This window comes from Protopterus annectens, chromosome 8.part0 (genome assembly GCF_019279795.1).
Source record: "Protopterus annectens isolate FY-2018-M chromosome 8.part0, PAN1.0, whole genome shotgun sequence".
Taxonomy (NCBI): domain Eukaryota; kingdom Metazoa; phylum Chordata; order Ceratodontiformes; family Protopteridae; genus Protopterus; species Protopterus annectens.
In genome coordinates this window covers 1,125,414,223-1,125,431,722 of record NC_056741.1, presented here as the reverse complement: position 1 = coordinate 1,125,431,722, position 17,500 = coordinate 1,125,414,223, and positions in this window count along the sequence as shown.

Sequence of the window (17,500 nt, the reverse complement as noted above, 5' to 3'; positions counted from 1 at the left end):
GTATGTCGTAGACTATCCAGTAACGCCAGTGACTTGCTTAGTGTATTAAAACACTATTTCACGTATGGGCATGTGTTCCAGCCTCTATCCTCCACCTAAATACCAGGCTTTGTCCATATGACTTGCTGTCCGGGGTTATGTATTGGCCTGCGAGTATGTCATGCTGCCATTTCTGCCATCATTCCACTGTTATTGTGGCCCCACACATATTGTGGGATTGGGTCCATATATCTTTGGACTTCATCTGCACAATACATGTGTGCCCTTATGCAGTCCAGAGGCCAGTGTATATAACAGTGGTATATGGCCCTGTATGTCAGTCTATAGGGGGGATGCACTGTAACTAACCTAGGCTGTTACAGCATGCGAGAGGTATCAGGGTTAAGTTGCCTTAAGGTATCTGGATGTACATTGCCATACAATTCACCTTGGGTAAATGCAGGCCTACTGCATCCTGCTATACAGACTGTTCTGTTTGTCATTGTGATTGTGATGGTTTCAGTTATGCCTTGTTATGTAACAGATATATCCCATTGTGTCAACTGAGGTCTTTACCCCCTAGGGCTTGTGTACAGAGTGTAGATAGAGGCTGCTGAACTATACATCTGCATTACTTACCGTTGATTGATTGTTATCCTATGGTCCAGTCTGTCTTTACTGTTGTACTACGTGAAGGCCTTGGCCTGGACAGCAACATATGTAATGCTTTCTGAAATACTGTATTAATTTATCTGCTTGACAGTTGCATTAGTCTGTGTATATGTATTTCAAAGTCTAAACAGCTATATGACATGGCATATACAACTGTAATAGTACACAAATAAAGCTTTCTCATGTGTGCACAACTGTGTGTGGTGTTATATCCTTTGACCTCTCTGTGGGTATATGTTGCAGGCAACAATTGTCTTTTGTATGGGTGACTCATACAGTGTCCATATTTGTTAAGGTGGCACCTGTAGGGGCTGTTCTGTATGGTGTGCACCCTCTAAATATGCATCTTCGTATACATATCTGTGTGTGTGTATGTATGTGTATATATATATATATATATATATATATATATATATATATATATATATATATATGGGTCAGGGACTATTCACTGAAAGCACATTTCACTGAAACTCAAATGACTTTGCACAAATCACTGAAAGCACAATTCACTGAAAACGCAATTCACTGAAACACATTTCACTGAAAATTATATGTGGCATTTTCCCCACTGTAGTGTGAACCTAGAGTTAGTATATATAGTAAGGGGGCTGGGAGGGGCACCATCCCCATCTTGGGGGTGTGAGGGGTGTAGCCCCCCACATAGTTTGGATATATATTAAGTTTAGAAAAGAGTAATTTATTGAAATTGCAAGTATCCATGTGCATAGTTCAAAATATTTAAAATAGGTGGGGGGCTATAGCTCCTCATTGCCCTCTTAAACCTTTAGTGAATTACAACACTCTTATACATGATTTCCTAGACAGTTATATTATGTAGCACAGTGTGGGTGACAGTGATGAGTGATACCTTATTATTCAGAGCAACTGCAACACTAACAATGCCATACAATAACAGAGTACAAAGTACCAGTACAGGTTTCTAGGCACATTGTTTATATCTGACAGACCTGTGGGAGCAATGTTTGTTAGCACTACCTGAATGTTACCACACAAATTACCATATTTCACATTAGTATTATGCACATACATCTCACTCTGTTACTGTACACACTCTGGTCACAGCTTGACAACATGGGGGTGTAGATGGGACATAATTGGCTTATTACTCTCATAACATTTTGGGGAGTTGCTAGAATGACAGATTTGTTGTCATAGATGTCTGACAATCAGTTGTGTTTCTTGTTTGCTGCCTAAATGTCTGGGATCATCCCACTGATTTCACAGGAGGACAGGGTGACAGGCAGTAGATATGGGCCAATTTACTGGACATTCTGGACATATCCCTACAGTTGTGGTGTATGATTCTGTATGCAGCCTACTACCACTCCCAGGATTCAAACCATGGCTGTGTGTGCTAAAAGTACAACAGTTCATGCCTCAGTTGAGTGTATTTGATTTTGGTGTCTGTCTTTTTACTGTTTTCTTTCTATGTCTCTCTCTGTTTTCTGTCTATGTCTCTCTCAGTTGTACTATATGACCTTTTCAGATTACACCAGTCATATACAGATATTCCTACACATTTTGTTTATGTAGTACAGTGTGGGTAACAGTGCTTAATACAACAGTACTATTAAATGATTGCAAATCTACATTACCATATGATACCAGAGTAAACACATGCAGTCCAGCAGTTAGACCTTTATTAACAGGCTATTATGCTTTTATTTACATACAACCTATATGGGACTCTTCCTGCCATATTCTCTGGTGTATGCAGAACATGCCTTAAACAATATAGGTTTTATACAGGCAATTAACTTACTACTACTTTTAGATTTACTTCCTATGCCTCCTGCTGCAACCATTCCAAGTGATATCCATGGGCCTTCTGGTTCATACTCCACTCACTTGCTGCTGTGAAAGACATAAGAGGAATATTTAGCCATACCTATCCATAATATTCATGAGCTGGCAATTATTAAACAGGTAGTGGACTAATATCTACACATGGCTGGGACCTCCCCTGTCCCCCTAGCTTCTTGGATCCACTTATCCAAGAGATCCCCCTTTCACCGCTTCAGGTTAGCATAGTGATGCCTGACCTGCTCACCAGTTTGGGGTATGCCAGTGGTGCTGGTGAGGTCATGGGCGAGATGGTCCCAGGCTTCTGCTTTGTATTAGGAACCCTGGTACTGGCCCTGCAGCAGTCTCATGTCATGGTCTGTCACAAGGAGTCCTGCCATGGCTCTGGACTCCTGGATGCCCCAGCACTGCACCCAAAAGCGCACACCCATTACAGACATAGTGCCTACAAGGGGAAGCTACAACCAGTTATGAGATGTATTCCCACCTGTTGGGTTTAAATATGGCTGGTATTCCACACTTTGCCATGATTGGATGGTTTTGAATAGGCTAAGCTATAGACAAACCTGCATACTTAAGGCTGGCATTGCTTAAAGGGGTATACCAATGGGCAGACTGAGTTAGCTGGCCTACACATTGCTTATACCTACTAAGCTGGGCTGTGCAATGCTTAGCATTGCTTAATAATTAAGTTGCATTATATTTGCATTGTGGCATTGATTTATTATTCATTACATGTTATATATGTGTTTGGTATCTATGATTCAAGTGTACATACACTGTATGGGGTCCTTGTGTTTATTAGGGGATTTCAACACTTTATTACAATGACACCTCACATCTGGGCTTAATGCAGTACTCCAGTTCACATATTTATGTTATGTAGTAGGTTATACAAAATAAGACTGTATAAAGATTCCTTTCACATGTTCAGTTTGAATTTCCTATAGTGAGGATCTGTTTGGTGAAACCTCAATCTTATGTACTGCTGTGATGGCTTAGTGGCTAACTACTTTGACTATAGTGTATAGGGTCCTAGGTTCAAGACCTACAAAAGCTGCTTATTTTGTTTTTGGCCAGAACAGCGGCTGTTGCATACAGAGTGATTAAGGCACTTTTAAGCAATTGTAAGTTGGTTTGTGCAGGTTTGCGTGAGGGTAAGCTATACTAACCTTTGGTGAAATATGCTTACAGAGAGTTAGCTTCAATATTGCCTAACCTGTGTGCGCATTGCTTACCCCTGTGCAAATGGGCTTACATTTGCTTACTACTGCTTAAATATGCCTACTCCTGCTTACTACTGCTTAATAGTGCTTACACTTGCTTACTAGTGCTTACTCCCACTTACCACCACACTAATTTAGACAGTAATGTCAAGCTGTCAGATGGAAGAACTCTACCTCCTCTTTCTTGCCAACACCCACCGGTGTTCCCCAGGCGTCCATCCTCTGACCCATGCTTTTCAACATTTTCATTAACAACCTTCACTCAATCATCCCTGATACAACAGTTAGCCAATATGCAGACGACTCCACCTTCCTGAACTATTGACTAAAACTCAAACAGCTTTTCCCACTACCGAAAACTGGATGCACCAAAACCATCTCTCACCCAACTCTAACAAATCTAAAATTCTTCTGTTTCCTCCCTCCAGAAACTTCTCCTTCGACAAGAATGCTTTCAAAGTCCTTAACCAAAGCAACTCTGCCATAGAAGTGGTCCCTTCCGCAAAACTCCTTGGCATTACCATAGACAAACACCTTAAATTTGATATCCACATCCAACAAAACATCAAGAAAACCCATCAAAAGCTAGGCATGCTCTATAGAAATAACCGCTTTCTCTCCAACTCCGCAAGGCAAACTATTGCTAATACCTACCTCCTACCATCTCTATTATATGGAGCCCCTCTACTAACTAACATATCTTCTTCCAACACCTCTAAACTCGAAACTTGCTATAATAAAATCTCCAAATCCGCAACTAAATCCAAAACCTCTCCTCACCACTGCCTAACCCTACAACCTCTGAACTGGCTGGAACTCCCAAACCTCTTAGACTATTTCCAACTAACCACTGCCCGCAAATTAATATTCTATCCAGATAAATGCCCAGCCTTAACAAACATCCTTCCCCCTTACATCCCAACCAGATCTTTGAGATCTGAACACCAAAATTTAATCTCTGTCCACAAACCCAAATGCCCTGCAGGCCAACACCTTCTCTCTTTCACTGTTGGCAAAAAATGGAACTCTCTCCCTCCTTCACTCAGGAGTACACCTAACTCTGAATCCTTCAAAACCCTACTTTTCTCTTACCTATCCACTAAACATAAATGCTCCTGCTTTCACCCTACATAACTATCTTAAGAATTTCCCCTTTGAGCTATTCATTCTCCTGCTTTTCTCTGCACTATTACCTCTTTCTATTATCCTAATTAAACCCAAGCTAACATACTCAGACTAAGCATTCTCTCTCTCTCTTGACTCCAAGTATTGTATATATTGTAAATATCAAGTAAGCCATATATACTTATTGTCCAGTCAATCTAAACCTACTGTCCTGAATGTAAATACCTACAAACTGTGCTACCTATGTCAAAATTGTATTTCAATGCCAATTTATCCCCTGTACCTGATTGCATATATGTATTTTCCACTGCATTATGTAACCTTTGTATCCATTTATGTATGTACTTACCATTGCATTATGTAACCTTGTAACCATATTGCTTATTGGAGCTTTTCTCCCCGGGCCTCCACTGAAAATGGGCACACCACTGGCCCAGTGGACTTCCCCGGTAACCAAGCTGAAATAAATAAATAAATAATGTCTAATGGTTCTTGGGAAGGTAGTGGATTTGGTAAGTGTATGGAGTTATCATTCATTACACATTTTACCTTCCATTTGTATCCCTGATTCCTGTGTACATATACTGTATGTGCCACTTGTGATTATATGTGGACTTTGCAGCATTATGACAATGACACCTCACATCTGCATTTAATGCAGTACTCCAGTTCACAAATATATGTTTTAAATATATAAATGTTATAAATATATGTTATCATAGGTTATGCAACAAAATAAATTGATCATACAGTGATTTAAAATGGCTTGTATGGAGTGGGACTCGAACCAGGAATGACTGCTCGTAAGGCGAATGCTCTGCCCACTACACTACTGCTGCACTGCTTCATTTACATATATCTTGCTTTTTATCCTCTTGTATCATTTAAGCTGCATTAACCATAGCTAAGTGATGGGCAATCCTGCACACCTACTGTTAAATTTAATCTGCTTCATAAAAAAAAAAATCTTTATATTTTATGTTTTAACTATTGCTCTTGTAAATATGGGGGATGTTGCTGGGTTTATGCGAACACCTATGAGCAGTCTCACTCATTCTTTTATTCATACTCTACTGTTCTTCATTGCAGGGGCGTGTATATTCTGAGAGCTCTGCTCTCAGACAAGCCCCCTGCACTAGTAAACACTCTGTGTACGTTTAGGAGGTCAGGCAGCGTGCCTTCATTAATGTGCATGGTACACTGCCATCCTGCTCCTAAATGGCTGCTTCTGTGCAGGACTAAGCTAGTCCTGCATGGAAGGATAGTGAATCTGGGGGATAATTTGTTTTTTGTTTTCTTGTCCTCAAGTGTGACACTGTATGACATTTTTATTTTACTGTGTACTATTTCAATACCAGGTCTAAAAAAAATCTTTATCACGCTTTGAATAACTTATATTGACCTAACAGGTTTTTATGCTTATTGTATAAAATGTATTATCTGCTGTTTTATTCTTTTATCATTTTATTTTGGAGCTTTCCACCATGGGTCACAAGTGAAAAGGCGCAGCTTGTCTTCTCAGTCAAATCATCTCAGTAAATAAATGCAATAAATAAATACAGGAATGAATAAATCCAGAGGCAATTAAACTATATATGGACATGGATGGGACCCATAAAACAGAGTATTATAAGCTAACAAGGAACTTTTTATCGAGAGCCAGGGTAACCTCTGAAGTACAAATAATAACATTTTACAAATGAACTCTAAAAGTTGGCAATCTATTAAGAGTTAAGATGCATAACTCAAACATACTTTAAAGCTCTTGCTATAATCTGATGGAAACATACATATATTATTAAATATATTTATTTTATATATATATATATATATATATATATATATATATATATATATATATATATATTAATATATTTATTTATCATTTATATTAGTTTTTTATATATTATTTATATTTTAAGTAGAGTATTACCCTTGGCATCTTCAAGTTAATCCTATTAGAGTTGGATGAGGAGCATTGCCCTCCATGGGGCTAGTGATAACTTTTGAATATGGTTTAATGACTAGGCTTACAATGGCACAATAAACTAGTTGTCTGGTACTTAATCAATATATGGAACTATAACAATGTTAAAAATGTTAATATCCAATAGACTTAATAGAGCTTTGCCTCATAATATTAGAAAATTGGTTCTGCAAAATGATTCCAGCCCTCTTATTGGTTCATAGGTAATTACTAGGCATGCAATCAAGGAGGTCAACAAGAAGCCTACGCCAATTTCCTAATTGTTGCAGAGCACTGTCTAGTTAAGAGGTATGCTCAGAGTCAAACATCAAGCAAAAGTAGGCTGAAAATATCACATCTTGAATTGTGGGAAACAGCCCTTTTACAGTTCATTGCCATCCCCCTGCATTATCTGATAAGCTATTAACTTTTATAGTGCAATTATTATTTAATGATACATCACTTAAACTTGTACTCCCTGACTCTGTGTCTAAAATTGTTAAAAGAAATGTGTCATCTTGCAAAAAACAAAAAGTATCTGGTAATGGATTAACTTTTAAAAATGTGGATGGAGGGGTCACATTGCTAATTCTGTAATACTAATATTGAAGAAAATGCTACTAAAAAAATGTGAAAACTGAAATGCATGCTTCCAATGAATGTATTCCTATGGAGTTTGACAAGACTGTAGCTTAATAATAATAACTGAGTTAGAATTATATCATTGCTACAGCTAAGCTGGTGAAGTATTCTGTATTTCTTGAAGGAAGAGAAGTTCAAATTCTGCCACACTCTGTAAAATTGCTTATCCTTTACATCTCAAACAATCAAAAACTAGAGATAATACACATTCCTAGTGACAGAAAAGAGTATCTCTTCACACACTTAGAAGTTCTAACAGTTACAGGAAAATAGTCATATCTTGTGTCTGTGACCCCTGATCTGACTCTTTAGGTGATATTAGAAAATACTTTCCCCATTTTAAAATACGTTGAAAAAATTAGGAGGGAAAAAAATAATTGAAACAGTGCATCAAACTGACACACTTATTTTAAAGAGGTAAAGCAATAGCTTCATACACCCATCCAGTAATAGAGTACGGAGTAGAAAGAAAGACAATGACATGTATACAGAGATCTTGAATGGAAATCAGGAGAAGGAAGTTGACATAAAAGCTACAGAGTGGTTACAATTTTGTTTAAGGACAGAAAGCATGTTGACAGAGTTGGCGACTAGATGAAGAATAAAATCTTCCTCACTTTTTGCAGTTTATTCTCTAACTGATGTCCTCCGGGAATCTGTCTTGTGCCCCCTTCTATTTGACATTTATTTCTTTGATGGTAAAAATGACAAATGATCTCCAGTTAGCCAATTCTGCCAATGACTGTAAACTGGATGTAGTTCTTAAGTGAACTGATGATACTAATACTTTTCAAAATGAATTAACACAAGTCCACTTAAGGTGCACTGTAAAATGACTCTAACTAAATATTAAGAAATGCAGTATCACCCCCTCGGGAAACCCTATTATCCAGTGAGACAGTGATTAAGGGTCTGGGCTCATGCATCAGTTGTTCCCTCTCCTTTGGTCACCATATGGAAAACATAGTAAATCTTACTTTATCTCACAAATAATTGCCAGAGGTATCTCTTCTGAAACTACTGTAAGGAAGTTACTGTTCCTTTTTATTGCTCCTTTGTATTCTACACTGTGTAGGGCCTGATAGAACACAACATACTGTTGTCATGTATCTTACTTGATGTATCAAAAAAGTGTAATATTGTTTGTCCACAATTACCCATTGTAGGGAAAGACAGAGAAGTTGCATGGTATCTTGCCACCTGGCAGTATGAATTGGCTCTAGATGATTGTCACTGCTGAAGTGACAGCCTGAACCCATGTACAAAAATAGGAAAAGCATTTGAGGATGGATGACTGGATGTATAAAATATTTTAAAACAATTAAAATACATAAATGTGCACCCACCCACACCCCCAACACACATGCATGCATGCACAAATATACACACACACTCATTCACAGACATGTGCTTAGATATAAATACATTACAATCAAAGATAAATACTGTTAGAGAAAAATACTTTAAAAAGACCAAAAGCATAAGGTTCAGTTTAGGTATTTTTATTTTTGCCCAAGGAGACAAAAAATGCAGTTACAGAGTTTGTCTGACTAAATCAGGAAGTGTCACAGTTATTATACCTTTTTTTAAGACATTGCCCACTACGACTGATGTAGCAGATCACCAGTTCATAATTCTGTTATTTTACAGATATTTTTTTAAGTTTTTAGCTGACTCTTTAAAATTTAAAAAAGATTTTTTAGTAAACAGGATGGCCTAGATGACCACTGGTCAATTATAACTTTTTTGCTATGTGATGTTACAAGTCTGGGTACTATGGCTAATTTAAGCACAATGCAAGTACAGATTTTTGAAGCAGTTTATTGTTTATTATATTTAACTATCTTGCAGCTTGTGCACTTTTTCATCAACACGAACCGAGCTTATTGTCTATAATGAATGGATTTACAGAAATTATTATTATTTTCCTTTTAATTTCCTGACCTAGCAGAAAATCACTTGCTTTCCAGTACATTTCCAAGGCATAAACATGTATTTTGCTGTGCTAGCAAACTAGGTCAGAGTGCATCTTGCAGTGTCAGAAAGCACAATTTTAGAAAAGCACATTTTTAGTCTCAAATAAAACTAATGCTGCATATAGAATAAAAACGTGTTAATCTTCCCTTATTAGAATAAGCATTGCACACATACGTTAATACACATTTTTCTAACATTTCCCCCCTGTTAATACTTTTTATTTTATTTTAAAAGCATAAACAGTTTGTTTTTTTCCCTCACCTCTTCCTTTGAGGATTTGCAGCTAAGAGAGTCATTTAGTTTAAACTTATGAAAGTGTTTCCTTTTTTAACAGTTCTTTAATTTTAGTACTTTGATACAAAGTCTCAGAAACTGACATGTCTATAAAATCTTTGATTAATTTTTTCATGCAGGGAATTTCACAGCAAATGCATGCTCCTAACAATAGTAATCCCACACAAATGGCAATCAGGATGTTCATTAGGATGGAACCCCACCCCCCAAACAAATTCTGGAAAAAGTCCGTCAGTGGGTTTGGGCCTGGCCTAGTCATGTCTGACACTTGTTGGATCACTTCCAAATGGTCATTAATCTTGTGCTTATTGTTGGGAATGAAAAAACAGCACTCGTCTTTGATTAAAGTGCACGTACCACCTCTCGCCACTAGGGTGAAGTCAAGAGCCATGCGGTTTTGAAGCACCACAGTTCTCATTGCATTCAGTTTATCAGTCATTAATTCAAGAGTAGAAAAAGTTGCATTGCTCATGACCTTGAGAAGTTTGGATAGCTTTCTCAGTTCCCAAATTGATTTAACTGCACCATATGCAGGGGCTATGCCAGCCCAGGATATGATAGTGTCACTCAAGTCCATGTGTGCTAGTTTACTTTTGTCTTTCACGGAGTTATGGTTTCTCCAGCCTGCTACGATTTGTCCCACTGGTTTCTTAGGTTTCTTGATTGGATTTTCAGGTTTTTTGCGACATCTTTGACATTTCGAATTCTCCCATGAGGCAAAGCTGTAGTGTGTTGTATGGTCGGGACCAGGTAACCCAAAAAACAACTGCAGGACCAATTCTCAGGCAACTATTTGTATGCCTTTTTCTCACATATGAAATAACAGTTTTCTACCTTAGTATTGATATGCACCTTTCCTGCATGAAACATTTTCTTTTCTATAATAGACAGTTGCTTTAAAAGAACAGGATTATGTTGTATATCACTGACAGTTTTATGCAAGGACTCAAAGTATGAGTCATAATCTGCATCACAAATTGTTTCTGTATTTTTAGCATTTTTAGGTTTAATATAACATTTATAAGAAACAGTCACATTACATCTACTCCAACCTACTTGAATAGTGCCATTTTTAAAAAAGCATACAATTCCTGTTTGTGTAACAGGCAGAAATAATGCAATTTTGTCTCTAGATTTCACAGGTGTAGTCTCAAAAATCAAGTTTTCCCAGGTCTCATTGACCCCTAGGGGGACAGCAGCCATCAATAATCCCCTGTATGCTGTTGGTATAGCTGTGCAAATCCAACAATTTGAAATATTAAAAGTCTCAGCATACACATATTTGATTGCTTGGTAAGTGTTAAAGTTCGGATGCCAGTCTATGAGTGTTGAATCACGTTTGTTTAGTCTAGCTGGTGTGGCTGAAGAAAAGAAAGGCCACAGCAAAAGCCACAGCAAAAAGAGCATTGACACTAATGCAGTTATTAAGATGATTATGCAACACTGCTGAATATACTGATGAAATTGTTCAGTATTTCTATTGTCTCTAGGTTTTGTCGTCATTTTACTGCTGCTGTGTGTTAGCAAGAGTTTTATCAAGTTCAAAGTTTTTGACTAGTTTACAGTGTGTCAAATGAATCCAAGATGAATGTTCCGCAATCTTGACTGCTGTGGGCATGCTCAGCAGTACTTGATACGGACCTTCCCACTTTGGTGTCGTCCAATTCTTCTTTTTGATTGTCTTCACCCAGACCCAAGTGCCTGGGGCTACTGCTACTTCGGAGGGGTTAGTTTGGTCTTTATCTGAAACAGAATTAAACTGTAAAAGATGTTTTGTTATTTAGCATATTCCTCATGTAATCTGCAAGTGTCTAATCTGTTTTCTGGTCTGCAGGCATGAGAGGTTTCCACTGAGGTATATAATAAGCTCTTCCGAAAATCTTTTTGAAAGGTGTCAATCCTTTTGCATTCGGAACAGTTGTCATGCTCAACAGTGCCAGGGGCAAACAGTACACCCAATTATTCTATGTTTCTGCTATACGCTTCTTAAGTTTATTCTTTAAAACTCCATTGTGCCTTTCTACCAACCCTGCAGATTGAGGGTGATATGCACAGTGATGTTTTAAAGAAATCCCAAAATACTGACTTAGCTGTTGTATAGTTTGGTTAACGAAATGTGTACCATTGTCACTGTAGATCCTTTCCGGTATGCCAAATCTAGGAATAATCTCTTTAACTAGGGTCTTTGCAACAGTGGCTGCATCTGGTTTACTAGTCGGAAAGGCCTCCACCCATTTGGAGAACATATCCACAATGACAAGGCAGTACTTTTTGTTTTCACATTTGTTCAATTCTATGAAATCCATACAGATGGTATGAAATGGATATGGAGGTGTAGGGAAACTCCCTTGCTTGGGCTTTAATTCCCCTTATGCATGATGTTTATTACAAGTGTGACATGACAGGCAAAATTTTTTAGTGTAGTTTGAAAACCCATACATAGCGAATACCTGATTCACTAACTGTACCATCCCCCCTGTTGGGAGTACAGAAACATGCTTTAATATACTACTACAGTCTGATTACAACAATAATGGAAAAGTAAGTACTAGAAAGAGAATGACAGTGGTCCTGGAAAGTGCTACTTACTGACTCTGTGCAAAGCAGTCTGAAAAGTAAATCAAATATTTTTTTAGCATGTCATTTGCCAAATGGAAGAATAAAAGCATCACTTTTAGTAGAGTCTGTATGAAGTCAAGACATGATAGGGCAACATATGTGTGCTGTAGACAAATAATGAAGAGCAGGAGGATGAAAAAAGAAGAAGCCCTTCTCACTTTAACTTTCCATTGTCTGCACTGTTCTGTCATCAGGTTTGATAATAGATTACAATAGCAAGACATTTGGCAGGGGGTCACTATAACCATGTGGAGGTAGAGTGGATAGTATTTGTTGTACCTGAGAAGAATATTAAATGTCTGATTTCTGCTTGAGCAGACCATATAGTATAAAACTTATGACATTTTATTTAATTTTTTACAAATATTTTCAGACAACCAAAATAATAAGCGTATATTTAATATCAGATTTTCTTAATGAAAATTTCCTTGGACCTATATGCCTCATAACGAAAGCAAAATACCTTCAGACAGCTGACAGTATTCAATATCAGAATACTGAAAAGATAAAAGTCAACATATGTGTCTTACAAAAGCAAGCATTAAGATAAGATTATTGGTTACCTCTCATGAATTTAAACATCCACAATTTACCATAAAGGGTTGGTTTTATTCCCTTAATGGTTGTTTAAAAAAAGAAAACAATTTTTTGTTCATACTTGCTGCATGAGTCGGTCCCAGCTTGGCATGTTTTCACAAAGAAGCAGTGAAAATTAAGTGTCCTGTGAGATGGATGAGTTTTGGTTCTCACTTACTCTAGCAGCTGTTGCTTTTCAGGTTGGCTTACCTACACCTCTCTCTGGGATGGTCTCAGCCCAGCTACAGGCCATGTGTAATGCAACTTCTTTCTCCTGTGCACTGCAGTCTGTTTCTTCTGTAATGAGGCAGACTGGACTGAGAATTAACAAAGCAAAACATTATTTAATGCAACTGGGATCTCACAGAATTTTTTTTTTGTTGTTGTTTTTTATAGACCTGAGGGCTTTAAGAAATGCGCACTGCTGCATGTCTGGGAGAAACAACTAACATGAACTTATCCACAAATTGCTACTTCTATTTCAAGTCAGATTGTTATAGATTAATAGTTCAATCAAACTTTAACTTTATAAAAAACATGCTTTTTTGTTAAGTTGTAATCTTCACTTTCTTTTTTTTTCTTCTGCTGTTGAAAAGAAGATAGAAAAAAATGATGTCAGAGTATAGTGTTTTCAACATCACAATTAAGATAAATGTATCATTTTTGCATTAGGTTTTCTTTCTGTGCTTAAAACAAAAGCATGTGAAACAAACTTAAAGGTTTGCTAAATAATTTACCACTCCAGGTTTTTCTGAAAGCTGACAACAGTCATGAATATATATTATTGAATAATGTATTACTTGACCAAAAAGTGTTCTACATTTAAAGTTGCTCTTAAAAAAGCTATATTGAAGTTGGTGAACTTTGTTGGTGTAAGACTGAACATTACACGATAAATGTTACTTAAGGTAAATATCAGTTTATGTCAAAAGCTGCTATTCAGAATTTAGGATTTCATTTTACTTTTAGTATTGCTGCTGAGGTCTACAAGAAATGCCCAAGTCTGAGATGAATGAAGGCCACTGTCTTGTAGCCAAGGACTAAGGAATCCTGTGGCTTACAAAACCATCAACTTACACTCAAATTTGATTACATTCAGCTGAGGTGTGGCAGCCATGTCGATAAAGTGGATCTACCACATGCCATCTGAGCGCACCAGTTGAGTGTGAGGGGGGTGGGAGCATAAATGATGGTTTTGGGTAATAATCAGGAGTTGGATTTAGGCATATGGAGAGGAAACTTTAGGTACAGAAAATGGGAGTCGAGTTTATGATTAGAGAGCAATCTGGGACTTTAGAGTTAGGAAGTGGGAAGGGAATTTTATGTTTATGGAGCATGAGTGGAAGTTAGGGAGACATTAGGGACTCTAGTTTTAGGGAGGGGTGTGAGGAGTTTTAGGTTTCAGGAATGATCAGGGGCTTCAACATTAGGAAAAGAAGTGTTATGGTTAGGATTAGGGGACAGATGGGAATTTTAGGGTTAAAGTTGGGTATCTTAAAGGGTTATGTAGTTTAGTAGGGTAGGATGGTGGGAGGGTTTGATAATTAATGAGAATCAGGCTAGTTGGAGTTAATGCACTTGCTATTTAAAGCAACTGGCAACAAACAGGTGTGTTGCAAGCTACTAGGTTCATAGGCACTACTAGGCTAACTGCCCTTGCAGGCCATTTTAGGCCAAGCCAATTTACCTTTCAAAGGTGAGAATCAAAGCCTGTTTCTTGTGTCTGTGAGATAAACACCCTAACAATTTTTCCATACTAGCACATAAGCACTTGTAGTAGACCAGAGTTGCTCTTAAGTCAGATTATGAAAGAGACTTTCTTAAATACATCTGTTGTGGATAATTTATAATCAGTATGATATACAAGTAATACCTTATTAGATTTGCCAATTAAGTTCATAAAAAAAGCAATGTATGATTACATTAAATAATGGATGAAAAATTATATGGACTTATTGATGTGCAAAATTAGCATCTAATATAGTGATGAGAATGTAAACATATTTAATGACATAGTGTGTGTGGAAAAATATTGGTGCTTATAGGTTCATAGGTTTATAGGCTCATAGGAGATTGCTAGGCAAGCTGCCCAAGAGCCCTTATGATCGCAGCCAGTTTTACCCACATTTTATCCAATTTTCTATCACTAGAGGAAAAATAACAAGGGTCAGCAAGTGTTATTTTTGCAATATTTACAGACTGCCTCTGTTCATAATGGACATGAATATGACCGTAGGAATTAATTTGTAATTTCCAATCCGTTGGTCCAGATTATGCCTGAAGATGGTCAGGGAAGGGCTATGCTTCATGTGAATAGGAAGCCTGTTCCATACGAGGGGCAATGTTCGGGACATATACTTGACTCTGTAGCATGATCTGTTCTTGTCAAATATCAAATTTAGATCTTTGTAGCTGGTAATCCTCATGCAGTTAGTTTTGCAAATATGCAACATTCCATCAGGCTGGGTCTGAGACTGCCTTGTAGGTCAGGCACAGGTCACCCCTTCTGTAAGTGGCAAGAAACTGAATACAGTGATAGGGCTTTTAATCAGTCGATATGACATGTTGGTTATACCCTGTATTTTTTTTTTTTTTGGAGAGAAACCTCTGAGGACACTCCAACTGTTGCAAGTACCTAATAAGGTACATGCCAAAGGGTGTACTGTAATCAATTATTCATCCATTGAGGACCAAGTAAAGTGTACAATGACATCCTTACATCTGGATGCCATGCCCTTACATGTAAGCTGAGCCACATAGAAGAATCTCTTCACCGCCGTGGCACATGGTGGTCAAAGTTCAGATCACTAGCTAAGTACCCAGATCTCTCACCACTGGGTCCACTCTTAGGGTGTGCTATCAGTGTTATAATTTACAGGGGTACTTGATTTCCCAAAGGGTGTTATTATGCACTGCTTTGCATTTAGTTTGAGGCCATGGCTCTGACACCAATCATTAGTTTGGATCAGACCATTCTGTAGGATATCAACATCATTTGGGGAATCAGTGATTGCCCCCAACTTACAGTCATCAGCAAACCTGGTCAGCCAAAGGCCATCTACATTTGGTTTGACATCTGAGAAGTATATTCCAAATACGAGGGGGCCAAGCACTGAACCCGGTGGTGCCCAACTTGCAATTGGTCTCTTGCTGGATGTGGATTCCTCTACTTTAATAACATGTGTCCTATCCATGAGCCATTTGGCTGTCTATCTGATGATATAGAGGCTTATAACCATTTTTTTTGAGTTTATCTATAATACCCAAGTGGGGTTCTGCGTCAACTACCTTGGTGGGTTCAAAGTACTGTAGGCACTTTGCACTGTCTTACCCTCATCTATAGCCTTGGTGACTTCTTCAAAGTAGTCAACCAGATTGCGGAGGTAAGACCTTCCCTTGATGAAGCTGAACTAGGTTGGGTCTAGAGTCTGGCGATTTCATATTTTGTTGTTAATCAGGTCCATGATTATCTTTTCCATAGACTTGGATATGAGGCTAGTCAGAGTTACTAGCGAGTAGTTTCCTGGGTCCATTGATAGTCTCCTCATGTGCAGAGGGATGAATATTGTTGTCCTTCATTCTACTGGGACAAATCCTTTCTGGAGACTGTGGTTAAATAGAGATCTAGGTGGGTCTGCTAGTCATGCTTTAAGTGGTTTAATAGGCACCCTAGGATTCAGCAAGGGCCATTGATGCCATGTTTTTAGCTTTAGAAAGTGCAGTTGTGACCTCTACTTTTGTGATACCAGGCAAAAGAATGGTAGGGCGTATTTCAGTGGGAGTGACCGGAGGTAATGAGGTGGTAAAATCTGAGCTGAATTTATTGGCCAACAGGTTTGCTATTTCTTCTGGCTCAGTACAGGTAGTCCCATCTACATCCAACTCAGCACATTGCGGAGTGTTTTTCTTAATATTTTAGGCATAAATAAAATGCTTTGTGGTTATCCTTTGTTTGGGAGGCTATTTTAGTTGTGTATTTAGATTTTGAAGACCTTACTAGTTCCCTGATTTACCTGTTAAGACTAATGAGGGATTTTTATTTTCTGTTGTGCACCCTCCCACTTACTTCTAGACAGGAATTTTGTCCTTCTGTTGAAGTTTTGTTTATATCAAGGGTCCATTAGGATGATGACTTGCTTTCTGACTAGAGCTGGGTTTAGTTCTGTCATGCACTGTCATTTCTATGTTATGCAGTTGATTAAGTAGTTAAACAGGACATTTGTGCATATGCATCCATGTTTTAGGGGTTGGGGGAGCTTTAAAATGACTTATGCTATCACTTAATAGAAGGTAATTTACCTTGGAAAAATTCTTTAGATTTTTAAGGTTTAATGGGAGTTCTACCATTACATTTATTTCAAAGAAGTCTGATTTATGATCTGATCTTACCAATGAGGACATTTCGCTGGAGGGGGTACAAACCTCACCCATGTTTGTGAGTATCATGTTAAGGATAGTTGTGCTCCTAGTTGGAGTGCGAACTAGCTGTTCCAGAGCATTTGCATTGACAAATCCATGTATGTTTCCTAGTTTATGGAGGGATAGTTAAAAATTGCCCATGAGTAGCATGTTGAAGTGAATGGTAACTTATTCTAGT